Source organism: Myotis myotis, unplaced genomic scaffold (genome assembly GCF_014108235.1).
Source record: "Myotis myotis isolate mMyoMyo1 unplaced genomic scaffold, mMyoMyo1.p scaffold_m19_p_6, whole genome shotgun sequence".
NCBI lineage: Eukaryota > Metazoa > Chordata > Mammalia > Chiroptera > Vespertilionidae > Myotis > Myotis myotis.
Window position 1 is genome coordinate 30,399,012 of NW_023416368.1, and position 23,723 is coordinate 30,422,734.

General features: G+C 43.1%; 1 long non-coding RNA gene across 1 annotated transcript; it reads right to left on the reverse strand.

Moving 5' to 3' along the window:
- Nucleotides 1-23,701, reverse strand: LOC118658065. Its single transcript, XR_004968194.1, has 3 exons — nt 23,554-23,701; nt 13,390-13,512; nt 1-463 (listed from the first exon to the last, which is right to left on the reverse strand). It is a non-coding gene; the product is annotated as an uncharacterized LOC118658065 (long non-coding RNA).
- Between the last annotated feature and the right edge of the window lie 22 nt (nt 23,702-23,723).

Below are 23,723 nucleotides of genomic sequence, written 5' to 3' on the forward strand. Positions count from 1 at the left end.
TAATACATTTGGGACAGGAGAGTGACAAGCTCAAAGCAGCATTTTAGGAAGACTGATCTGGCCAGGTGTGCAGGATGGACTGGAGCAGAGAGCCAGCTGGCAGGGAGACTAGTCAGGAGGCTGTTTTGACAGTCCAGAATTGACATGTAAAGGCTCTAGACAACAACAGTGACAAGGGGAAATGAAAACAAGAAATAAACCACCCAAGTCTGTTGGATGGCCTCCTTATGAAGCCCAGGAATGTCAGCAGCTGCCCACCTTGGTTAATTGGCATCTTCCTGTTGCCATCTGAGCTGGCTGGCCACTGAACACTTTTTGCTCTCCACAGAAATCTTAGCTGCCATCCTAAGTGCAGCTGTTACTTCAAGTGGACCGAGTGGTAGTGGGGTGGAGAGTAAGTCTAGAAGAGCATTTTTCAAATCAGTCGTCCTGGAATAGTGGTCTATTGTACATTAGTAGTCATCTAACAAAGAAAAGAATGAGTTCTCTGCTGAAATAATTTTAGAAAACTCCAGATTCAATAAAGGACAAAACCATTCTTTCTTTCTTTTTTGAATTGCTTTTTTTTAGGGAGAGAGAAAGAGGAAGAGACAGAAACATCAATTTTTGCCCTCCCACTTATTTATGTATCTATTGGTTGACTCTTGTATGTGCCCTAACCAGGGGTCAAACCCACAGCCTTGACCTATCAGGATGATGCTCTAACCAACTGAGCTACCCGGCCAGGGTCACAAAGCCATTTCTTTACTGTAATATCTCAAGAGTGCCATATACCCCACAGTGTTTATCAACCTTAAATGGCAATGGAGCCTTTTTCACACCACACCCATTCCCAGCTCTTAAAGGAGCACTCATAAAATAGCTGGAAGACTCTGGAATCAAATTTGTTTGCCTTGAGTCCTGCAGGATGTGTCTGGACTACACAGGTAGATCACATTGCCTGCATGCCCACCACCTTTGCTTAGAGGACCAGCTTCCCACAGCCCTACCTCAGAAGCTGTATAGAAGCTGCTTGCAAGCTCTGGCTTTGAAGCCAGTTGGCCTGAATTCAAATACTAGCTCTAACACTTAATAGTTGTCTAGCCTCTCTGTGCTTCAGTTTTCCTTATCTCCACAATGGGGAAAATATTACAACCAACTTTAGTGGGGTTGTTTGGACAATTATATTACTGAGATAAATGGTAAAGAGCACTGACCACTGTGCCTGGTGCATAGTAATACCTCAGTAAATGTGATCTACTCTTTTTATTTTATGCAGCCAAGTATTCTATGATGGGAGTCCAAGCTCTCTGACCATAGCTCTGAACTCAGACAGTCTGGTGAGGCCTAGTAGGAAAAGGTAAGGGGGTCAGATACTTTCTTTGGGGAATTAGGAATGGAACATGGCTATAAATTTGGTGTGTCTCCCCCACACCCCCAAGGTGCAATAATTTGCTACAATTGCTCACAAAACTAAGGAAAGCACTTTACTTATATTTACCGGTACGTTATAAAAGACATTCTAAAGGATAAAACAAACAGCCAAATGAAGAGGTACATAGGACGAAGTCTGGAAGAGTCCCCAACACAGGAGCCTCTATTCCCATGTATTTGTAGTGCACCACCTTCCTAGCATGTGGATGCATTCACCAAACTGGAAGCTCTCTGAAGTTTGTCATTTAGGAGATTTTATGGAGGTTTCATCACATAGATTGTTATTTACACAATCTCCAGCCCCTCTCCCCTCCTCAGAGGTTGAGGGAATTGGAGCTGCAAGTTCTAGGCTTCTAATCAAGGCTTAGTCTTTCTGGTGACCGGCCTCCATTGTGAAACTATTTAGGGTCCCACTAAGAGTTGCCTGGAAAGAAGCTTTGCCCAGCCAGCATGGCTCTGTGGTTGAGCATCAACCTATGAACCAGGAAGTCATGGTTTGATTACCAGTTAGGGTACAATCCCCAGTTGTGGGTTCAATCCCCAGTTGGGAGCATGCAGGATGCAGCCAATCAATGATTCTTTTTCATCATTGATGTTTCTATCTCTCCCTTTTCCTTCCTCTCTGAAATCATATAAATATATATATATATATATATATATATATATATATATATATATATATTGGAGGCCCAACGCACAAAATTCGTGCAAGAGTAGGCCTTCCTTCCCCTGGCTGCCGGCACTGGCTTCCCTCTGGCACCCAGGACCCGGGCTTCCCTCCGGCCTCTGGCAGGCACCTGGAATTCAGGCGTCCCTTGCAGCCCCAGCTTTGTCCAGAAGGTTGTCTGGAAGGACCTCCGGAAGGACGGATGGCCTAATTAGCATATTACACTTTTATTATTGTAGATATATATATATTTAAAAGAAACTTCTATCACCCTGGAAATTCCACAGAATTTAGGAGCTCTGTGTCAGAAATAAAAGATGCAGCTATTACCGCCCGCCCCCCTCCCCCCATACACACACACAGGCACACACTCAGGAACTTCCAAAGGTTTGAGGAGCTCTTTGTCAGAAACTGAGGACAATAATAAAATAAGTATTTCCTATTATACAACAGGTAGCAATTCAATAGGTATTTACAGATTCTTAACTGTGTAAGAAGCTCATGTCACATCCTCCATGACTACAGGGGACACCATTTCACCACATCTTTTACTCTCCCTTCATCCCTCCTTGCCCTCAACACATACATACCTTTCCTGATGCCTATCTTGAACCTAATAGCTTTCACACCTCCCAAGCTGAGATCTTTGTCTTTATCAGACAGAATAAAGAAATGAGGAAATAATTCTTTCCACCAAAACAGCATTTTACAAAGGCCCTCTTGGGGGAGGTATATTACCCCCATTTTAGAGATAAAAAACTAAATTTAAAGAACTCAAGTAATAACTCAAGGTCACACAGGACCTGAACCCAGCACTTTTGACCTCTAAGCCAGGGGCCTCTTCACCATACCCTCCAATCTGGCATGCACTACAATCTAAGATGTAGGGTCAGGTCTGTATACTTGAGAATCATAGTCTTGATCTGACCTAGAACTTGTCTCTGGGCAAGTCATACTCAATTCTGTGTATCTGTGGATAGGCAGCACCCTAAATACCTAGCTTTGCCTCTGGAAGTGACTTTTGAGAAGAGGTGAGCTGGCAAGGGCAAATTCAGGAAGGCCAGAAGCGAAGTCTTGGGTCAGAGCTACTCTGCCCATTCTTATTGCACATTCTCCCCTAGGGAAATCTAGCAGTTGTGATATGGTTAGGTTCAATATTCTGCCCTGATACAGTCTGAAAGCAGCTAAAAGGTTGCAATGAGAAGATACTAAGAATAAAAATCACTCAGTGGAAAGAAAAGTGATTTCATGTTACTACCCATTGTGTTCTCTGGGTACCAGGGACCCAGAAAGTGTCAGGCACCACGATTATCTGATAGTTTTTTGAGGGACATTCATTAGCCATGGTAAAAGCCATCTCATCCTTCTCTTGCCTCCAGAGAGGGCCTGAACCTAATCACCCTCAAGCAGAAGATGGTGTTCTTTGTTTTCCTCTTTAGACTTGTCCTTCCTCTCTTCCTGCAGTGGGAACCAGTTTATTTTCACTCATGAACCAGTTTCTGAATCCTGGGACTCACTTTACCTCTCCATTCCCTTTTCTCCTCATCCACCTTCATTATCACAGAAGCTCTCAGAGGGCATCCTCCAATACCCCATGTTTTTATCTTCTGAATTCTAGGACCTACAATTTCTTCATTATAAGGGGGAAAGATATATCCCTTCTCATCCTCCCTATCCTGTGGGAATGAGGTGAAGACAGGTGGTATGAGTTCTCATTCTTCCCTATCCAAATTGCTACCCTTCCCAGCTCTACCTCAGCTTTCAGAGCCTGTGATGACACACAGACTATAAAAACCACATGAAGATCCCTCTGGGGACATAGAGGAAAGCTCCAAGCTTTTTAGTTTCTCCTAACACACACACATACACTCACTCCTCTCTCTCTTTCCCTCTTTCTCTGCTGCCCCTTCTTCCTCTCCTTCTCCCTTTCTCTCCCTCCCTCCATCCAATAAGATGTTAATGGAGTTGTCCATTAAATGCAGCAGCTTACCAGAGTGTTAGGCTGACTGGGCAGAGGGCCTGAACCCATTTATTCCAAACTATAGCCCCTATCACATATCTCACGTTTTTATCTTTTCATTTCTACATTGTTTCTCAGCCAGGTCGCTAAATGCCAACTCCCGGTCTGAGAGCCCACATGCTTCCCTGGAACACACACTGATGCCTGCTTGTCTGTGGAAAAGCATGAGACTTGGTTGGAAAGTTTGTAAGGAGGACATTCCGAAAAAAGGGAAGTGTGCAGAAGGCCACCCACCCTATTTATCAGAATTCCAATTAGGGGAGTGCCAAAGGCAGCACCCCTAATTATTCCTTGACCTTTTCCAACCAAGTCTGTGCACATGCAGACCCCCAGGTGTTTACTGAAATCCTTATGCTTAATCTTTGGGTGTCCTTGCTTAAAGGACCCTACAAACACATGTGTCTTCCCAAGATTACTTACCCTACTGATTGTATCTTAAAGATAAACTTTATCTCAAACTGCTGTTACAATAAAAGCCTAATGAGGCAGGCAATTGAGGCTGTCTGGTTCCTTTAGCCAAGCAGTCCCTTAGCCCTCTCTTTCACAGCAAACGTTGTGTCGGAGTAATCCATTCATCTGTCGCTCAGGGTCTGCTGGTCAGGCCCCGCACTTGTCTACCAGCCACAGCAGTGCATGGAATCATGGGAGGGAGGATGGCGGAAGCCCACCCATGTCCAAGAAAATGTTGCTTAATAAAAAACAATTGTGGGATCTTTCTCTGACACTTGTCCATAATTGTGATAATTTGCTACAATATCACAAAGTCTAAAAGCCACTCTAAAGAGGAACATTGCTTAGCCTGGCCAGTGTGGCTCAGTGGTTGAGTGTTGACCTATGAAACAGGAGGTCATGGTTCGATTCCTGGTCAGGACACATGCCTGGGTTTCGGAGTCAATCTCCAGTGTGCGGTGTGCAAAAGGCAGTCGGCCAATGATTCTCTCTCATCACTGACGTTTCTCTCTCTCTCTTCCTCTCCATTCCTCTCTGAAATCAATATATATATTTAAAAAAAAGAGGAACATTGTTTTCTTAAGACTCTGGACTGAGACCAGCATCTGCCTGTCATTGTTATCTGGTACTTGCCCTGTGAGTTATTAGAAGGTCATATACTTACATACAACAGCAAAGCAATAACTTGAATCATAGTATGGGAAAATCCTAGAGTATCAGCTATGTATAATCTGGCAAATTATGGGAACATGGTTTGGTCAAAGAGTGAAATCTGGCATAGCACAAGAGTCTGCTTTGAGCTCTTGATTCTTTCTGCTTCTTCCAGCTTTCTCTTTGACCTGTGATTCTCGGAGAAGCCATTCCACAAATATTAACTGAGTGCCACTATGTGCCAGGCTGCTCCTTCTGGCACAGCCCTTGGGTTAATGGCAAGACTGCCTCCTCCTTATGGTTCTCCAACACCCTCAAGCTGGTTCTCTGGATACAATGACCAGAGGCTCCTCAAACCAGATGGACTGATTTAATCCTTTCTTGAGCTAAGCTTGCCTATCTTCACATCTGAGTGTAGAAAGCACCATTCCCATGGACTGTGAACCCTAAATTTGTATTTCATAAGCACTTTTATTTGAATGAACGAGATGTACTCTATGGTCAAACAGAAGAATGGAAAATGCATGCTGTAATGGACACATGTTCTTCCCCAAGCTTCACTTCCTTAGGGGATCAGTCATTCTCATTCCCTAGTTATTCCAAGACTACACAGTTCTAGAGAGAGGCAAGATACTCCCCCCAACTTTAGGGCAAAATTCAGATCACATGATTTATTGAGGTGTGCCCTCAGGAGAAAGAAAATGAAAGAAGCAGGAAATGGTAGGAAAGAAGAGTGTGGTCACAGCTTTGTATCTGGCTTCAGCCTGATCCCACAGGGGAACTCAGCACCCTAAATAGCACCAAAATAAATTATCCTTCCTTGAGGTAAAGTGGCTGGTTTTTGTTCCCCCTTGGCTAAAAGCTATAGAGAGGTACAGAGGGATCTTCCATCCACCAAGAGCAATTTTCTGGAGAAGGGCAGGCATCTGTGAGCCACTACAACCCAATGCAGCAGCTGGGAAAATAGATACACTGGTATGTAAAGGGATTTGGGCCAGGTACCAACAGCATCCATTAGAACCACTGTATTAGTCAGTTCTGGTTTTCACAGTAAGATACTATAGACCAGTGGTTCTCAACCTTCCTAATGCCACGACCCTTTAAAACAGTTCCTCATGTTGTGGTGACCCCCAACCATAAAATTATTTTCGTTGCTACTTCATAACTGTAATTTTGCTACTGTTATGAATCGTAATGTAAATATCTGATATGCAGGATGTATTTAGGTGACCCCTGTGAAAGGGTTGTTCGACCCCAAAGGGGTCGCGACCCACAGGTTGAGAACCGCTGCTAGACTGAGTAGCTTAAATTTATTTTCTCGTGGTTCTGAAGGCCGGAAATCGGAGGTCAAGGTGCCAGTGTGGTTTCGTTCTTGTGAGGGCTTTCTGGCTGCCTTCTTGCTGTGTGTTCACATGGGGTGGGTGAGGTGGGAAAGGGTAGACAGCAAGCCTTCTGGTATCTCCTTCTATAAGAACACTAATTCCACCATGGCAGCCTCACACTCATAACCTCATCTAAACCTAATTGCCTCCCAAAGGCCCTTCTACGAATATTAGCAAATTGGGGGTTAGGGCTCTTACATATGAATTTTAGGGGGATACAATCCAATCCATAGAAGCTAGCATTTTGCAAACAGGAAAAAGAAACAACTGTTAGCCAGATTTGTTCAATTTCCCTTGCACCTAAGCTCTGGAATCCCATTTATTGACTGATGCAGAAGAGACAAGATAAACCCCTACTAGCTGAGCCAGGCCTAGGACCTCCCAACAGTCTCATTTTTCTCAACCTCAGCAGGTAGTGCTTCTCACCCTGGGAAAGTGAGGCTGTAACTGTTTGCAAGCAACAGTCATTGGTAAGTATCTGTAGGTGACAGCAGAGGCACCTGGGTGCGATCCTATCCAGCTCAGACTTCGAAGCTCAGGAGCAGAGCCATTAACATTCTCTTCAGCCACAGACAGTTCTCTTCAGCACTTGTTAGTCTCATTTTTCTTCCCTCCTGATCTTTTCATTGAGAGCAGCAGCTTCCTTGTTCTTAGAACCTTTCTTTCTCTTCAAAAAGCTCTGGGCTCCTGGCAGGCCTGTGGCCAAGGGACTTGCCAGAAACCTCTGGGTTCCCAGCGAAGAACAAATTGTGCTGCCTGCTCTACAGCTAACTCAAGAACCCCTAACTCCCTTCACTTTAGGAGCAAAGGACCAGCTAGGAAGCCACCTTCTTTCTGGCTTCCTGGGCAGTCTGCAGTGGTTAGGCCTTGGGTTGCAGAGGCTATCCTGCTGAGTCCCCCAATCCACCCCTACTCTGAATTTGAGTTATTTAGATAAAGGAAGCCAGAGGAGGGAGAGTCATAGGCCCTGCCCTCAGAGTAGTAATCCATCCACTGCCCATCCTCCTTATTAATTTTTTACATTTTTATTGATTTTTAGAGAGAGAAGAAGGGAGAGGAAGGGAGGGGGAGGGAGGGAGGGAGGGAGGGAGAAGTGGGGGGTGGGGGAGAGATCGATCTGACCAGCTGCATCCTGCACATCCCCTCCCAGGGATCAAGCCCATAACCCGGGCATGTGTTCTGACCCAGAATCAAACCGGCAACCTTGCAGTGCACAGGACAATGCCCAACCAACTGAGTAACACCAGCCAGGGCCCATCCTCCATTGTGAAGCCCCTTTACATTCTTATGGGATAAAGTGGGGAGGACTCTCCATTTCACAGAATGCCTGTAGGCCTGAGAGTTCTCAATGGGAGCGCCATTCATACCTCCATTATTTATTAAGAACTGCCATATATCCAGCTACTTCTTAGAAAATAGAAAGAAATAATCTCAGGGAAGCTTAAATTCTACTACTGGCCCCAAAGTAAAGTTCTTAAGCAATCTACAGATTTTAGTAACAAAGACCCCAGTGCCTGGAATTTAGAGAAGAGTGAGTTAGGCAGATGGTAATTTGGCTTCATTGTCCAAACTTTCCTCTTAAGATTGCCCTTTCCCATTAAGAGCCACTGGTTGTATTCCTGTGTCTTCCCTAAGGTTTTTCAGGGGTGAGGAGATGGTGCCATATTCCCCCACTACTCAGGACTTGATTCTGTCATCTCTATATCTTCCCTTCTCTTATGCCCCAGTTATCTCAGACATACAAGCACTCATTCCTTATAATTGCTTCTGCAGCAATTCCAGAGAGGCACATGAAAATGACTTTCCCAGGATCATATTTTACCAAACTTCCCTGCAGACAGGACAACAGTGCTGGCAACAAGGTGCAATCATTTGTATTCATTTCCTTGTCCCCTCTGGCCACAGGCTGGGCCCAGCATCACCCAGCATACCAGCCCAGGTGGGCCCAGAGGCACACAGAGAAGGACTGCTACTCCATCTGCTGGCTTGACAGCAGCTCCGGGGTGCAGCCTTTGAATTCCTTACAAGGCAGGCTCTGGCTCTGAACCAGGAGACCAACATGCTTTTCATCATGATAGAGTATTCTGCCATTTTGTCAAAAGTGATGACATCTACCCCCTCCTACCTACAACCCACAGACACAGACACAAATACATCTAGAAAACACAGAACCAAGAATTATTGGTTTAATAGGAGCTGGCTCTGCTCTGCACAAGCATTGTTTTAGTGCTATAATAGGGACCTGTATATAACAAGAAAACAGCTCCAAACCAGGGCAGGGGTAGAAGGGGTTAGGATGGGTTTTAGAAAAACACTGATGACCAGGGTATTTTCTTTTCTTCTTTCCATTAAGCCCTTCATCTCTACTTCCCTTCTTTATGATAAATTATTCCTCTGCAGATTATGTAACTATTCCCCAGGGCCTGTTGTCCATCCAGAGTCATTTTATGCTCACAATTTCTTATTTCTCTGTCCTTACTGAGGCAAAGAAAGGATGGGGTTCCATTTTATAGATGAGGACAAGTAAACTTCCTAAACAGAGAGAGATGGAGAAAATGACATTATCTACCCTTACTCAGAAATAAATTGTTTCCTAAAATGCATGTTTAACTATAGCAACTACTTACTCTATTTAGAAGCTGACAGGCTTCACTGTGTAGCATCCATGTCATACCAAAGGGAGGTGCCAACAAATATGTAAATTTTCATAAAAATCTGCCCTAGCCAGTAATGCTCAATGGATAGAGTGTCGGCCTTTGGACCAAAGGGTCCTGGGTTCGATTCCAGTCAAGGGCATGTACCTTGGTTGCAGGCTCTTCCCCAGCCCAGGCCCTGGTCAGGGCTCATGCAGGAGGCAACCAATTGATGTGTTTCTCTCATATCAATGTTTCTCTCTGTCTTTCCCTCTCCCATTTTCCCTAAAAATCAATGGAAAAATATCCTTGGGTGAGGATTAACAACAACAACAAAAATTTTCATAGAAATCAGTTGAAAAACAATTATAAAACTCTAAAACCTTCACCCCATATCGAGGGGAAAAAGAAGCTGATGGATATTAAGAGAAAGGTTTTAGAAAGGTTTTATTGGGCTAGAAGTGTTGATGTGCTGTGGGTACCCCCTCCAAAAAGGGGGGGGGGTACCTGCATTTTACCACAAGCCTAATGAGAAGGGCTTCAAGGGGACCTCTAAGAGAGCTTCAAGGGGTCTCCTGAAGTTAGAGGGGCAGACTGAATTGATTTCTGACTCCAGCTCAAGAAATTTAGGGATCACTGTATGGGCTAGCAGCTGCTTTGCAATACTAGAATCTGCCCATAGTCTCAGAGGTTGTGTGAGCAAAGACCTGTTTCTCATGGAGAAACTGAAAATAGACTGTTGCATTATGAGGGGCTATTGAGGAAGAAAGCAGCTGACAGAGGCGAGTTTACTTGTACAGGTCAAGTGTGTGTGTGTGTGTGTGTGTGTGTGTGTGTGTGTGTGTGTGTAAGGTAGTACAGATTTCTGAAGAACCCACAAAAGTGCCCCAGGAGAAAACCAGTACATGAATGAACAGCAGGAGAAATGCATGATTGAGAGGGGAAGCAGAGTCGGCCAATCAATGAATGTTTACTGAACAGCTATTAGGAGTCAGGCATAGGACTAGGTTCTAGCAATAAAATATTGAACAGAACAGACAGAGTCCCTGCACATGTGGAGCTTTCAAAATGCTGGGAAGATAAACACTAAACAAAATTTTACTAAAAAGTAGTTTAACTAGCCGAAACCGGTTTGGCTCAGTGGATAGAGCGTCGGCCTACGGACTGAAAGGTCCCAGGTTCGATTCCGGTCAAGGGCATGTGCCTGGGTTGTGGGCACTTCCCCAGTGGGGGATGTGCAGGAGGCAGCTGATTGATGTTTCTCTCTAACTCTCTCTCTTCTGCTCTGTGAAAACTCAATAAAATATATTTAAAAATAAAAATAAAAATAAAAAAAATAAAAAGTAGTTTAACTAATACAAATGCACAACATACTATGGAAGGTAATAAGCAGGACTATTTTAGATATTAAAAATCTAATCTAGTCTGGGGGTTGGAGAAGCTTGCCTAACACAAGTGGCGTTAAAACTGGGACCTGAAATAGGGTTAGACAAATGACTGGTGGGGAGTACAGTGATCCAGGGAGAAGAAAGGGCATATGGAAAGTCAGAAGCAACACATTCAAGGAACTGAAAGAAGGCTGTATGGCTGGAGTGTATCTACCTATAAAGCAGGAAAGAGGCCAAACTGAGAAGGCTAAAGGGATCAGCAGGAAGTGGGGGATTTTAAATGTTAATTAAGAACAAAGCAAGTGAAAATTGTAGAACTGAAGGAACTTAAAGGCCTCAGTCCAACTACCCAGATGATACTGAAATCCTCTCTGCCTGTTTCCTATCACTGGATCCACATGAATAGAGGCCAGATAGGGCTTGGCATGGGGTCACAGGAGGCTGGTGTAAGGGAGCAAGTGAAGTACCATGGAGCCCCAAGGGCTTCTCCATCCCCAGAGTATGAGTTGGAACTTTCTGACTAATCAGCCTGCTTATTTGTGTGAAGACACCCTAATAGAAGTGGCCAAGGAGGTGCAGATGGCAACCATAGCTTGGTGGGAGGATAACAACTCTGAGCAGGTGTCAGAAAGATAGGTTTGTTTAAGAGGGACCATTCAATCCGCAGGCCGACACTCTATCTACTGAGCCAAACCAGTTAGAGCTAGTTTTTATTTCTTGATGAGAGGAGAAAGAGAGAGAGAGAGAGAGAGAGAGAGAGAGAGAGAGAGAGAGAGAGAGAGAGAGATTTGTTGTTCCATTATTTATGCATTCATTGCTGACCTGGGATTGAACCCACAACCTTGGTTTATTGGGATGACGTTCTAACCAACTGAATTACCTGATCAGGGTGACCCCTATGATCTTTAACCAAGGATAGGCTATCCACATGATGAACACAGAAAAGGTAGCTATTCACACCAAAAGGACCTCTGTAGTCCGCCAAAGAGAAGTCACATGTTATCCATGAGTCACATGGCCCTCTGCTGGAGACTACACAAAGGGATACAGACACTTAACTACTCTTGGAGTACCTAACAGCCTCAGGAAAAACTTTATTTTTCTTTTTAAAGATCTTACCAAAATCACTCTTATGTTTTTCTTGAAATATCCATAGCCTTCTTCATTTTCACCGACTGGGCAGCTCTCAGGGAAGACAATTCAGTTTAATATTCATATTCCAGCAGTCTAGATAAAGCCTGGGAACTTAAAGGGGCACAAAATACTACACAGCTTTCTGTCCCAAGCATCATTTCTCTTCAAGCCCTACGCTTCCCCCTTCTTTGGTACCAAAGACATAGGCAGTGTGTGAAAGAGGGCTAAGTTTGCCTACTATTCATGTAAAATAATGGCACAAGAAGAAAATCCCCCCCAAATTCAAAGGGTTTTTTCCTAATAATGTGCCTCAAGATTTACTGAAACATCTAAATCTCATTTTCAGCCCATTAAGTCTGGATTGCAAATGTACAGGTTATGTATTTTGTGATGGATTTCTGATAGAATTCAAGGGTCAGGGAAGAAAAAATTTTTTTAAAAATATATTTTATTGATTTTTTACAGAGAGGAAGGGAGAGAGATAGAGAGTTAGAAACATCGATGAGAGAGAAACATCGATCAGCTGCCTCCTGCACATCTCCTACTGGGGATATGCCCGCAACCCAGGTACATGCCCTTGACCGGAATCAAACCTGGGACCTTTCAGTCCACAGGCCGACGCTCTATCCACTGAGCCAAACCGGTTTCAGCGAAGAAAAATTTTATTGATAGATTATTTGAGGGTGAAAGAGGGTCCTAGAAAACTGACTTTAACTAAAAAGAGAAAGGTAATTTAGTTTAACTCTTCAAATAAAAAATACATTTGATTTTTTTAAAATTGATATGAGGGAGAGAGAAGGGAAGGAAGCGGGAGAGGGAGAGGGAGAGGGAGAGGGAGAGGGAGAGGGAGAGGGAGAGGGAGAGGGAGAGGGAGAGGGAGAGGGAGAGGGAGAGGGAGAGGAAAGGGAGAGGGAGAGGGAGAGGGAGAGGGAGAGGGAGAGAGAGAAAGAAACATCAATTTGTTGTTCCACCCATCCTTGGTGTACCAGGGTGACACTCTAATCAAAGAGCTACCAGGCCAGGGCAAGTGCATCTGATTTTGAAAAACAATCATTGAGACTCCCATTTTTTGTGTTACCAATACCACCTTGATATTGATCGGCCTCAGAAGACAGCATGATTCTGGGCTACCTTAGCATGAATGATTTATGACATTCATGAACTTGGCAACCACATCAGCTTTTCTAAGCCTGGCACCCAACACCACCTTCATGTTAAGTGAAGATTTATAATTTATAAAACTCAATTTATTATGCAAAGGCACATGAATTGTCTTATATGTGCAGTCTATAACTCCCAAGACAGATAAGCAGACAGCTATGTCACAGAATTTATGATGGCTCCTTGCTAAAGCTGAAGTTGTAGAGAAAAACAAGAGAACTAACTGACCCTTTAGAGAAAAATAGCTTTAGCTAATCGTTACACCCCAAATGATAAACCAGCTATCACATACCGCTGTATCTTACAGTGGCTGTCGGTGAAAGTCACTTTAATCACATTACGGAACTATGTCTACATTTTGAACGTGGCAATAATAAAACTTAAGTGACTCTTTGGAAATATCAAGTTTAATTTTCCCCCCAGTTTGGTGTCTGAGACCTCTTGCTGAGATTTCTTATAGACCCAAAGACATGGAAAGATAATTCAATACCTTGGTGTGCCCAATGGCTTCCTGCGTGCACTCTAAAGTAGAAAAGGAAATGCTGGTTTCAATTCTGAAATGCAGCTTGTTTTCAGAGATGTTTTAGAAATGCAGCAAATCTCTCTGCATACCCTGCAAAAAAATAGAAGATTCAGTGGAATAAACTTATGAATCTCAAGAAAGAATGAGATTATATAGACAGCCATTAAAAATGACAAGTATATGGGACCAGGTTGACAAGCAGATATCTTTAAACAAGATAATGCTAAGCATAAAAAGCAGAACACAAAAATCGTAGGCACACATACCAATTGGAAAAAGGCAAAGTGACAGAAAGAAATGTTTCCAGCCTAGAGATTTTCAATAATATAAAGTTTAGTGAAAAACAATAAAATTCTAAGTAACTTATTTTCACATATCCCTATCAATCAGGAAATAGCCACATATACATGACTACTAACTGCCCTGATTCCAAGAAGTACCCTGTCCCTCTCTCCTCTGCAGAGCTCTCTAAACAGCATTCCACCCTCCCTGTGCCATACACATCCTGGTACAGCAGCCTGGGGCAGAGCAGACTTCCTTCTGGGAAGCCATGCAAAGCTGCAGAGGGCACACACAGCCTCTGTGGAGTCACCTTTGCACTTTGGCATGCTCAGAAACAGTTCACAGTTCTATGATGGAAGACACATGTTCATAAGACCCATGGCAGCTATCATGTTCACAGATTCCCCCTTCCCTCTGGAGGGTTCACAGGTCTCCTTCCAAGTAAATTGCTTGCTTAATATCATGTAATATAGACTCACAGTCACTACCCCCACCCCAACTGCTAGTTGAATAAAACAAGAAATTAGCACTTAAACCAAAGGCCTATGAGCTGATCCTTGAGACACCTTGGCACTTTCCTTACTCTTCCCAATAAAGGAACTCTATAGGGATGGTGTAATTTAAGCTACACAGAACAGTAGCAAGGAAAGTGCAAGCAGCCCAAGGGATACACTGAGGTACAGGAAGGAAACACTGAAATGTATTTATTTTTATCTTTTCTATTTTTATTGTCTATTTTTATATCTATATATATAAAAGCCTAAGCAACCGGTCGACTGAACGACCAAACGACCGATCGATCGGTAGCTGTAACATGCACTGACCACCAGGGGGTAGACGCTCAACTGCAGGAGCTTCCCCCTGGTGAACAGTGTGCTCCCACAGCCAGCCAACCTCCCGTGGTCCCTCCCCCTGGCTGGCCAGCCCTGATTGCCTGCCAGGCCAAGGGACTCCACCAGTGCACGAATTCATGCACCAGGCCTCTAGTATGTTTAATAATACTAGTACTACATATATATACAATTCACCCTTGAACACACAGGTTTGAACCGTGTGGGTCCACCAATACACGTTTTGTGTTTGTTTGTTTTTCAATAAATACTGTAAACATATTTTTTCTTATGATTTTCTCTTTTAAATTGACTTTATTGGGGTTACAGCTATAATAATAAAAGCATAATATGCTAATTAGACCGGACGTCCTTCTGGACAAAACCAGTGCCAGAGGGAAGCCAGTGCTGGCAGCTGGGAGAAGGAAGGCCTACTCTTGCATGAATTTCGTGCATCGGGCCTCTAGTAAATAAAATTATATAGGTTTAAGGTGTACAGTTCTATAATATATCATCTTATATTATATTGTGTGTTCACCACCCCAAGTCATGCCTTTCCACCACCTTATGATTTTCTTAATAATATTTTCTTTTCTCTAGCTTACTTTATTGTAAGAATACAGTATATAATACATATTTGTAAAGCTTCCAGTCAACAATAGGCTATTAGCAATTAAGTTTCTCGGGAGTCAAAAATTTTATGTGGATTTATGTTTGGGGTGTTTCTATGTAAGGTGTGATCCTAACCCCCACCCACTCCTATCAGAATCCCCTGTAGAAGTTGTTAAACATGCAGATTCCTTGACCTACTTCAGATCTACAGGATCTGAATCTCCAGGAGTGGAATAATTTAAGGAGCCTCCTAGTCTGATACTCTTGCAGTTTGGGAACTACTGCAAAAGAAGAATTAGAGAAGCATACACAAAGAAGATGGGCTATGGAAAGGTGCAGACAGAAAAATCAGAAGCCCAATTCTGAGGGGAAGACAAATAACTGGCAGCTATAAGCAGGTCCTCCTGGAGCCTAAGCAGGAGCCATCCTGCTTGTTCTTTCAGAACTCTGGCTCCAAAGGTACTGAGACAATGCCTGTACTTCCCTAATTAGCCCTCATTTAAATCCTCATCACCTAAGGAAACTTGGGTACTTCCTGTCCTGATGTATAAGGAGCCAATAGTCCCTCACATAGAGACAGCATGTAATCCAAGGGAACTGAAAAGACAACAGACATAATTTCACTAATCATGTACCTTAAGGAGTGAGAATGAGGTAGGAAGAAAGGAATATACGGCTAAAGTTGTCTGTAAACATTTTTAAAAGTTCCTGTGTAGCCCACCCAGCATGGCTCAGTGGTTGAGTGTCAACCTATGAACCAGAAGGTCATGGTTTGATTCCCTGTCAGAGCACATGCCTAGGTTGTGGGCTCAATACCCAGTATGGGACATCCCCAGTGTGGGACAAGCAGGAGGCAGCTGATCAATGATTCTCTCTCATCATTGGTGTTTCTATATCTCTCTCCTTCACCCTTCCTCTCTAAAATCAATAAAAAAGTATTTTTAAAAATAATAAAAAGGTTCCAGTACTGATTGAACATTTAATCTGAAATCACATGGGTGATTTCTAAAAAGCATACCAAATAAAAAAGAAGTCTGTAGAGCAGAAGCTAACACTGTCTGTGTAACTTTGGACAAAATCATTTATTTTCTCTGCTCCTCATCTATAAGCCTAAGTGACCATTAGGACTACCGGAATGACCAGTTGACCAGTCACTATGACGCACACTGATCACTAGGGGGCAGACACTCAATGCAGGAGCTGCCCCCTGGTGGTCAGTGTGCTCTCACAGTCAACCTCCTCCAGCCAACTTCCCGTGGCCCCTTCCCCCTCAGCCTCTCCCCCCAGCATGCCAACCTCCCACAGCCCCAATTAGGACTGGGCGAGACGCCCCAATCGGCCCTAATTGCCGGCCAGGCTGAGGGACCCCACCCATGCACAAATTCATGCACCAGGCCTCTAGTCTATTAAATAAAAGGTTAGACTTTAAATGCTTTAAGGTCCTTTCTGTATTTCTAGAACCCAAGTTTGAACTCAACTCCTAGTTCAGGGTTCCTTTTACTGTATCATGCTGATCAAGAATAAATTAAAATTCTGGCTCTTTACACCAAAAAATTTCAGAAAAGTCTCCTATATCCTTAAGAATTAACTATTAAATGGGTCTTCATAAAGAGCAAATCTCTGCTTTTGTCAGCCCTCCCCCACTCCAAATAGGGACTTCATACACAGGTCTTTGACCTATCCAATAGCCAACTGTTTTCCAAACCTCAATGAAAATCCAGTGAGATTAGTTGACTAATTTTTACCCTGTGCAATGAGACTGGGTAAAATATAACTGGGATGTAACTGTTCTATCAAATTAAGGTGACATTTTATTTTGATTTATTGCTGCCTCACTTTTCTTTCAGAGTCATCCTCTATTTCTTTTTTCTCCTATCAGAAGGAGGGCAGGTTGAGGGGTTACCAGGATCCTATATAATAAAAGCATAATATGCAAATCAATCACATGGTGCACCGAGTGGTCACTATGATGTGCACTGACCACCAAGGGGCAGACGCTCAACACAGGTGCTGCCCCCTGGTGGTCAATGCACTCCCACAGGGGGAGCACCGCTCAGCCAGAAGCCAGGCTCACGGCTGGAGAGCACAGCAGCGGTGGCAGGAGCCTCTCCTGCCTCTGCAGCAGTACTAAGGATGTCCGACTGCGACATCCCCCAAGGGCTCCCAGACTGTGAGAGGAAGCAGACTGGGCTGAGGAACACCCCCTGCCCCAAGTGCATGATTTCATACACCAGGCCTCTAGTTCAGTATAAAATGAAACCTGCTAATTGTCACCACCCCTAGGGACAGAGACATCACCTGACATAACACTTTCTATGCTTCACTGGGGCAAGCTCTGTTGAATCAGGCTTGACTACAGTGACACCATGTAATGCACTTCAATATAGTGCAGCTAATGCCAAAATGGAAAAGTGGGAACTGCTCCTGAAATTTGCTACAGATACATGAAAAATTCCAATGAGAACAAAAGTGACACATCCCTGCAAGATGCCACATTTTCATTTCAAGAAGATGGAAGGTGCCACAGCATGATAGTCATCTTTGGCAAGACTGAATAAAACATCACCTGAGTCACCAGTTTAAAGAGATTTTGCTTTAAAAATATAAACTTGATCCTATGAATTATACTACAAATTGAATTTCCTTTATAGTTGTCCTGAAACCTAAACTATTTAAAATGTTTAAAAAGTATTTCTAAATACATTTTTATTACATTGACTAAAATAACTGTTAATAATAGATTAGGCCAGTATTATAAAATTCATCTTCTGTATATGTGTAGGAAAAAGATAAGATCCAGTTTGGCTATGAGGCAGCAAAGCCTAATGGTTAGCACTACAGATTTTAGAGTCATAGAGACTGGCTTCAAATTCTAGCCTTATTCTATTATGTGACCTATATAACATACTATTAGGTGACCTATATAACCACTCAAAGCCTCAGTTTCTACATCTGCAACATGGGAATACCAATAATATTTACTTGAGATTATTGTTGGGAGCATTCCATTAGCTAATAAATTTAATACTTAACTAGACACTTAACAATTATTAGTGATTACTATCTAATGACAATTCCCATTAATGGCTAGGAGTTAAACACTGAAACTAGTTTCCTGTTTTCAAATATGCTAAAATATCATACCAGTTAGAATACAATTTAAAATATAGTATGTACAGGGATTAGACAGCCACCTGTTCTTTCTGATAAGCATTTACCCAGATGCAAATCATGTACCAACTCCTTTCACTTTCCAGTGTGACACTGAGATGACAACAGAAATAAAATATAATACTGTGCTCAATAGTAAAGAATTACTAGTATACACCTGCAACCTTCCAGTGCACAGACGACGCTCCAACAGAGCCACACCAACCAGGGCTAACCATTCATTCTTATTTATTTGCACCCTATTTATTTTTAGACTCAGGCTCATTTCTTCAAGCCTTTGAGCTATAGGCCAAATCAATTTGCAAAGCAGTCTATAAGGCTGCTCTCCAAAACTGGCAAAGACAATACATTTTCAGGCTCCTGCTTTTCTTTCTTTCTTTAAATCTTTATTGTTGAAAGTATTGCATATGTTCCCTTTTTTTCTCCTATTGACCCTTTCTCTCCCCCCTATCCCCAAGTCCCAATCCCCACAGACTCTTGTTTTTAATATCTAGAGCTACCACATCCCCCTTGTGGTCATGGAGAGAATTTGCCAGGCTCTTGAAGAAACCACCAGGAAAACGGTCTCAGACACCCTTTAGCTAACATTGTTTGATTCCAGGATTCCTTTGATGGATATTTTGTGGCTTTTAAATGTATGCAACAAGAAGAAAAAAAGGAAACTCTTAAGAGAGCCATTTGAGAGGAGAAGGAACCATTTGAGATGAAAATGTAGGTACTCCAATTATTCCACTCGCCCTCCTCCCTCCGTCATGTACAACATAAGGATTTTGCTTCAATGTTTAATATTATGTCTTTGTCATTCCTCTCTATGTTCTTTTGCATCAATACATATTTTTTTAGAATATTAATCTCTACAAACAGGGGTCATTAGCCTGCAACTTTGAAGTCTGTACAGCAAAGTCTAAATCTACCCTCTGAGGGTGAAAAGGGACCTGTGCTACTGTGGTACATTGTCAGACCACAGGAGAATGGCCCAGGACAGCCCAGGGGATAGCTGGGATACCTCTCTCAGCTGGGAATTGATCTGTCTCTCCATAGATGTGGAACCAGTCCACAGTCCCTCAATTTACCCTTTTGGGTGAAATTTGACTTAAGTCCCTCAAGTTCCTTTTACAACATAGCCTGACCCCACTATAAAGTGGACAATAGAGAGATCTGGCCAGTTAATGGCACCATTAAGAGTAATACTATACTGTAGCTAGACCTCTTTTGCCGTTCCCAAGGGAAGTGAATGGAGGATGAGGCCTTTTAAAATCAAATGTGTATTTTTCATACATGCAAGCTATTAGGACTCTAAGAAATGACCCTCAGCTATATACTACCTGTAAACTAGATCTCTCTGTAATTGCTACAGAGCTTGAAAGAAAAATATACTCAAATGGAAACATTTTAAAAATGGATGAATGAATTTGTCAGTCCTTTGTCAACATTTGCCAATCCTTGAGGTATTGAAAATGACTGTCCTGCCCTAGCGGATTTGACTCAGTGGATAGAGCATTGGCCTGCGGACCAAAGGGTCCCAGGTTCAATTCCAGTCAAGGGCATGTACTTGGTTGCAGGCTCCTCCCTGGTCCGGGCCCTGGACGGGGCTCGGGCAGGAAGCAACCAATCGATGCATTTCTCTCACATCGATGTTTCTTTCTGTCTTTCCTCTCTCTTCCACTCTCCCTAAAAATCAATGGAAAAAATATCCTTGGATGAGGATTTAAAAAATAATAACAACATTTTTTTAAAAAATGACTGTCCTTGTTTTATAAATAAAATCTTTACAGGGTCAGAGATATGGCTCCAGAAACAATTCAAGCCACCAAATCCTTTTACTTTCCCATAAACCTCCTCAGTTCAGCTCAAAATACTTATAGATAATTGACTTTATGAAACCAAAGTCCCAGGAGCTTTGAAATGCAAGTAACTGGTCTAAAACTCTTATCTAGGCCATCTTTTAAAATGCAAGTTTCTGGGAGGTAACCCTTATTGAAAGGAAAAATACCTTAGCCATGTGAGCAGATCAAATTAACTCATTTCAGCTGTTAAACATTAATTGCTAGACAAGTCTTAAGTTTACCTACTTTGGGCCTCTTAATACAAAAGAGCTAGAAAATTGATTTGGAAATCTTGGTATAATATCTTGTATTTTGAAGGTGTATTGGGCTTGAAACTGAGAGTGTTTAAAATGTTCATAAAAGTCAATTTAAGGAATGCTGGTTGCTTGCTTTTTGGTTATTATTGGAAATTGAGATTTCTACAAGTTAAAAGTTCACATTAATTGGAAAGAAATTGTATGGTTTTGGTAATGGAATATGGAAACATATTTTGAAGGAAAAAGTGAATTGTTCTAAAGCTAGTTGTTTCTGAATGGGTTAAAAGGTTTGTGAAGGTTGAAGACAGGTTTGTGAAAGTTATGGAAGGTTTGTAAGAGAAATGTTAAATGACACAGTCTAGTAAGCCAGGACAAGCAGAATAGAGAAAGAGACAGATATTTAAACAGCAGTATACAGCCATCTATAAATCCCATCTTCCCAAGGACACTTAAGAGTAAATGGTTTACACTTTTCCTCCCCAACCAGAGGGTAAATATCAACCTACTCAGAGAGACAGATAACAGAAATCCAATTAGTGTCATTTGCTGACCACACCCAAGGACAATGAAGTTGAGAATAAACTTCATTTTGGTATATCAGCATAAAGCTGATTTATTCTATTGTGATCCTCGCCCAAGACATCCTGAAAATGCCCAGTCTTTAAAACCCCTCAGAATGAAGGCCCAGCATGAACTTCCCTAAATAATAAATTTAAGGAAATAAATTTAAAGATCAAAAGTAAGCTAATACAGAGTTAGAATTTGGTTCTTTTCCACTTCATCAAAAGGACCAGGACCCAGCCAGCGTGGTTCAGTGGTTGAGCATTGACCTATGAACCAGGAAGTCACGGTTCAATTCCTGGTCAGGGCACACCCGGTTGGGTGCTTGGTCCCCAGAAGGAGGCGTGCAGGAGGCAGCTGATCCATGATTCTCATCATTGATGTTTCTATCTCTCTCCCTCTCCCTTCTTCTCTGAAATCAATAAAAATATATATGAAGTGACCGGTTTGGCTCAGTGGATAGAGCGTCGGCCTGTGGATTGGGGGGTCCTGGGTTTGGTTCCGGTCGGAGGCATGTATCTTGGTTGCAGGCACATCCCCAGTGGGAGGCAGCTGATCGATGTTTCTCGCTCATAGATGTTTCTGGCTCTCTATCTCTCTCCCTTCCTCTCTGTAAAAAAATCAATAAAATATATTTTATATATATATATATATATATATATATATATGGAAAAAAAAAAGTCCAGGATTTTCCTTCTTTCCAGACGCCAGAAGACTGTTTTATAAAGCAATTTGGTAAATTATATTTTTCTCCCTATCCAATCCCTCCATAATTTGGCAATTCTTTTTTTAAAATACATTTTAAAAAATATCTTTTTATTATTACAATTAGCTTCCTCACTCCCAAGCTCCAAGTTCCTTTACCTCCATAACTCATTTCTAAGCCCCTTTTTTCTAGTAATTACTTTTTCTTTTTTAATAGATTTTTATTGATTTCAGAGAGGAAGGAGGAGGGAAAGGAAGATAGAAACATCAATGCTGAGAGAGAATCATGGATTGGCTGCCTTCTGCACACCCCCTACTGGGGATGGAGCCCGCAATCCGCGCATGTTCCTTAGGTTTGATGCAGCAATTGAATTGATACCTCCCCCCCCCCCCCCCCCCCCCAACTGGCTTTTCAGGTCATTTCACTATGGACACGCCCTTTGCTGAGACCACATTCCATTATCTCCCCTCCGGGTCTGCATAAAGAAGCCTCCGCCCAGAAGAAAGCCACTGACTCCATCACTGGGTGCTGGAGCCATCCAGGCTCAGCCGCCTGGTGTGCGGGTCATTTGTAATCCTGCACCACTCTGGCCTCCATCTTCCTCCAGGGACCTAACAGTGCCCTTGACCGTGCCCTTGACCAGAATCGAACCCTGGACCTGTTAGTCCCCAAGCCAATCCTCTGTCCACTGAGACAAACCGGCTAGGGCTAGGAATTACTTTTTCTCCTCTGTAATTTGTCCAATAAATGTTCTCATAAATAAATAAATACTAAGTAAATGAAAAAGAATCTCTATCACCTATAACCAATGTGGGGTTTTTTTTTGTTTCTTACTTCCATTCCCCTCACAATGCACATTCCAGTTATGTTCTCCCCCAACTTCCCCCGACATTTCCTTTACAATTCCTCACAGTGATCACGTAACAGTGGAGTATCTTTCTCTTTAGAAATAGGACTTTAAAGCTTGAAGGATAAATTGCTTCCTTTGCAAAAGTAAGCTCAAGCTGTGATAGTGAATTCACATTTTGTTTCCACTGTATACTTAGTGTCTGTTACATCAGTACATATTTGTTGAATCAATGAATTAATTCTTTTTCTCAAAAATCTGAAACTGGTCACAGCGCGGTGGCCACTGCCATTTTGTTACAGAACCCAGTCTCTGTCCCTAGCAACCAGCGTAAGGTTTGAGAAGGCCCCGAGCACCCTCAGTGAGGGCCAGCCCAGGGTGTGTATGCGCATTTCCAGTTACTGCGGTACCGACAGACCCGGGGACTCGATTAAAGCTGAAGAAATTAGCCAAAGAACATATATGCATAGCCCACAGACACAGACAACAGTGACGTGATGGCCAGAGGGGAGGAGGAGCAGAGGCTGGGTGGAGTTGGGGACATGTGTAATAGTGTCAACAATAAAAATAAAGGTTAAAATATATATATATATACCAACAGGCAGCCAGAAAACGAGTAAAGGACGGGGACGAGCAACGAAGGTTCCGAGCCTGAGATTTACACAGGACAAACACCCAGGACAAGATGGCGCCCTCCGCTCGGAGCGGGAGCAGGGATAACGTCCACGCGCAGGGAGCGTGCACACGCCCGAGCTCGCCTCCGGCTACGTTCGGTGGGACATCCAATGAGAGCTGTAGTTAGACCCCACCCCTGTTTTCCGCCACTCCCTGGGCACATGCGCTCCAGGCGTTCAGCCGGGCGCCAGCTGCGCAAGCGCAAGAGGCCCCGCCTCTCACGCAACTGACGCAAGGAGCCTGTAATCGTTTCGCAGTTTATCCCGTGTGACCTTGAGTCTTAGCTGCCTCCGAGGACCAGGGCTGTCTAAGGTGGTTGCCTTTATATTTCTCTTAACCCCCTCGCCTCTCATTGAGCCCGTACCTGCCACGGCCAGAACTGAAGGACGCACTTTTTCAACCATCATGCTGCGGAACGTATTGGCCGTACGCGCTTCCTCCGGCAGCGGCGGTCAGGTAGTCTCTGGTCAGGCAGTGCAGGCAGCGCCTCAGCGGAAGAGCGGGCCTCCGGGCTCCAGCGACCAACCCCCGCCC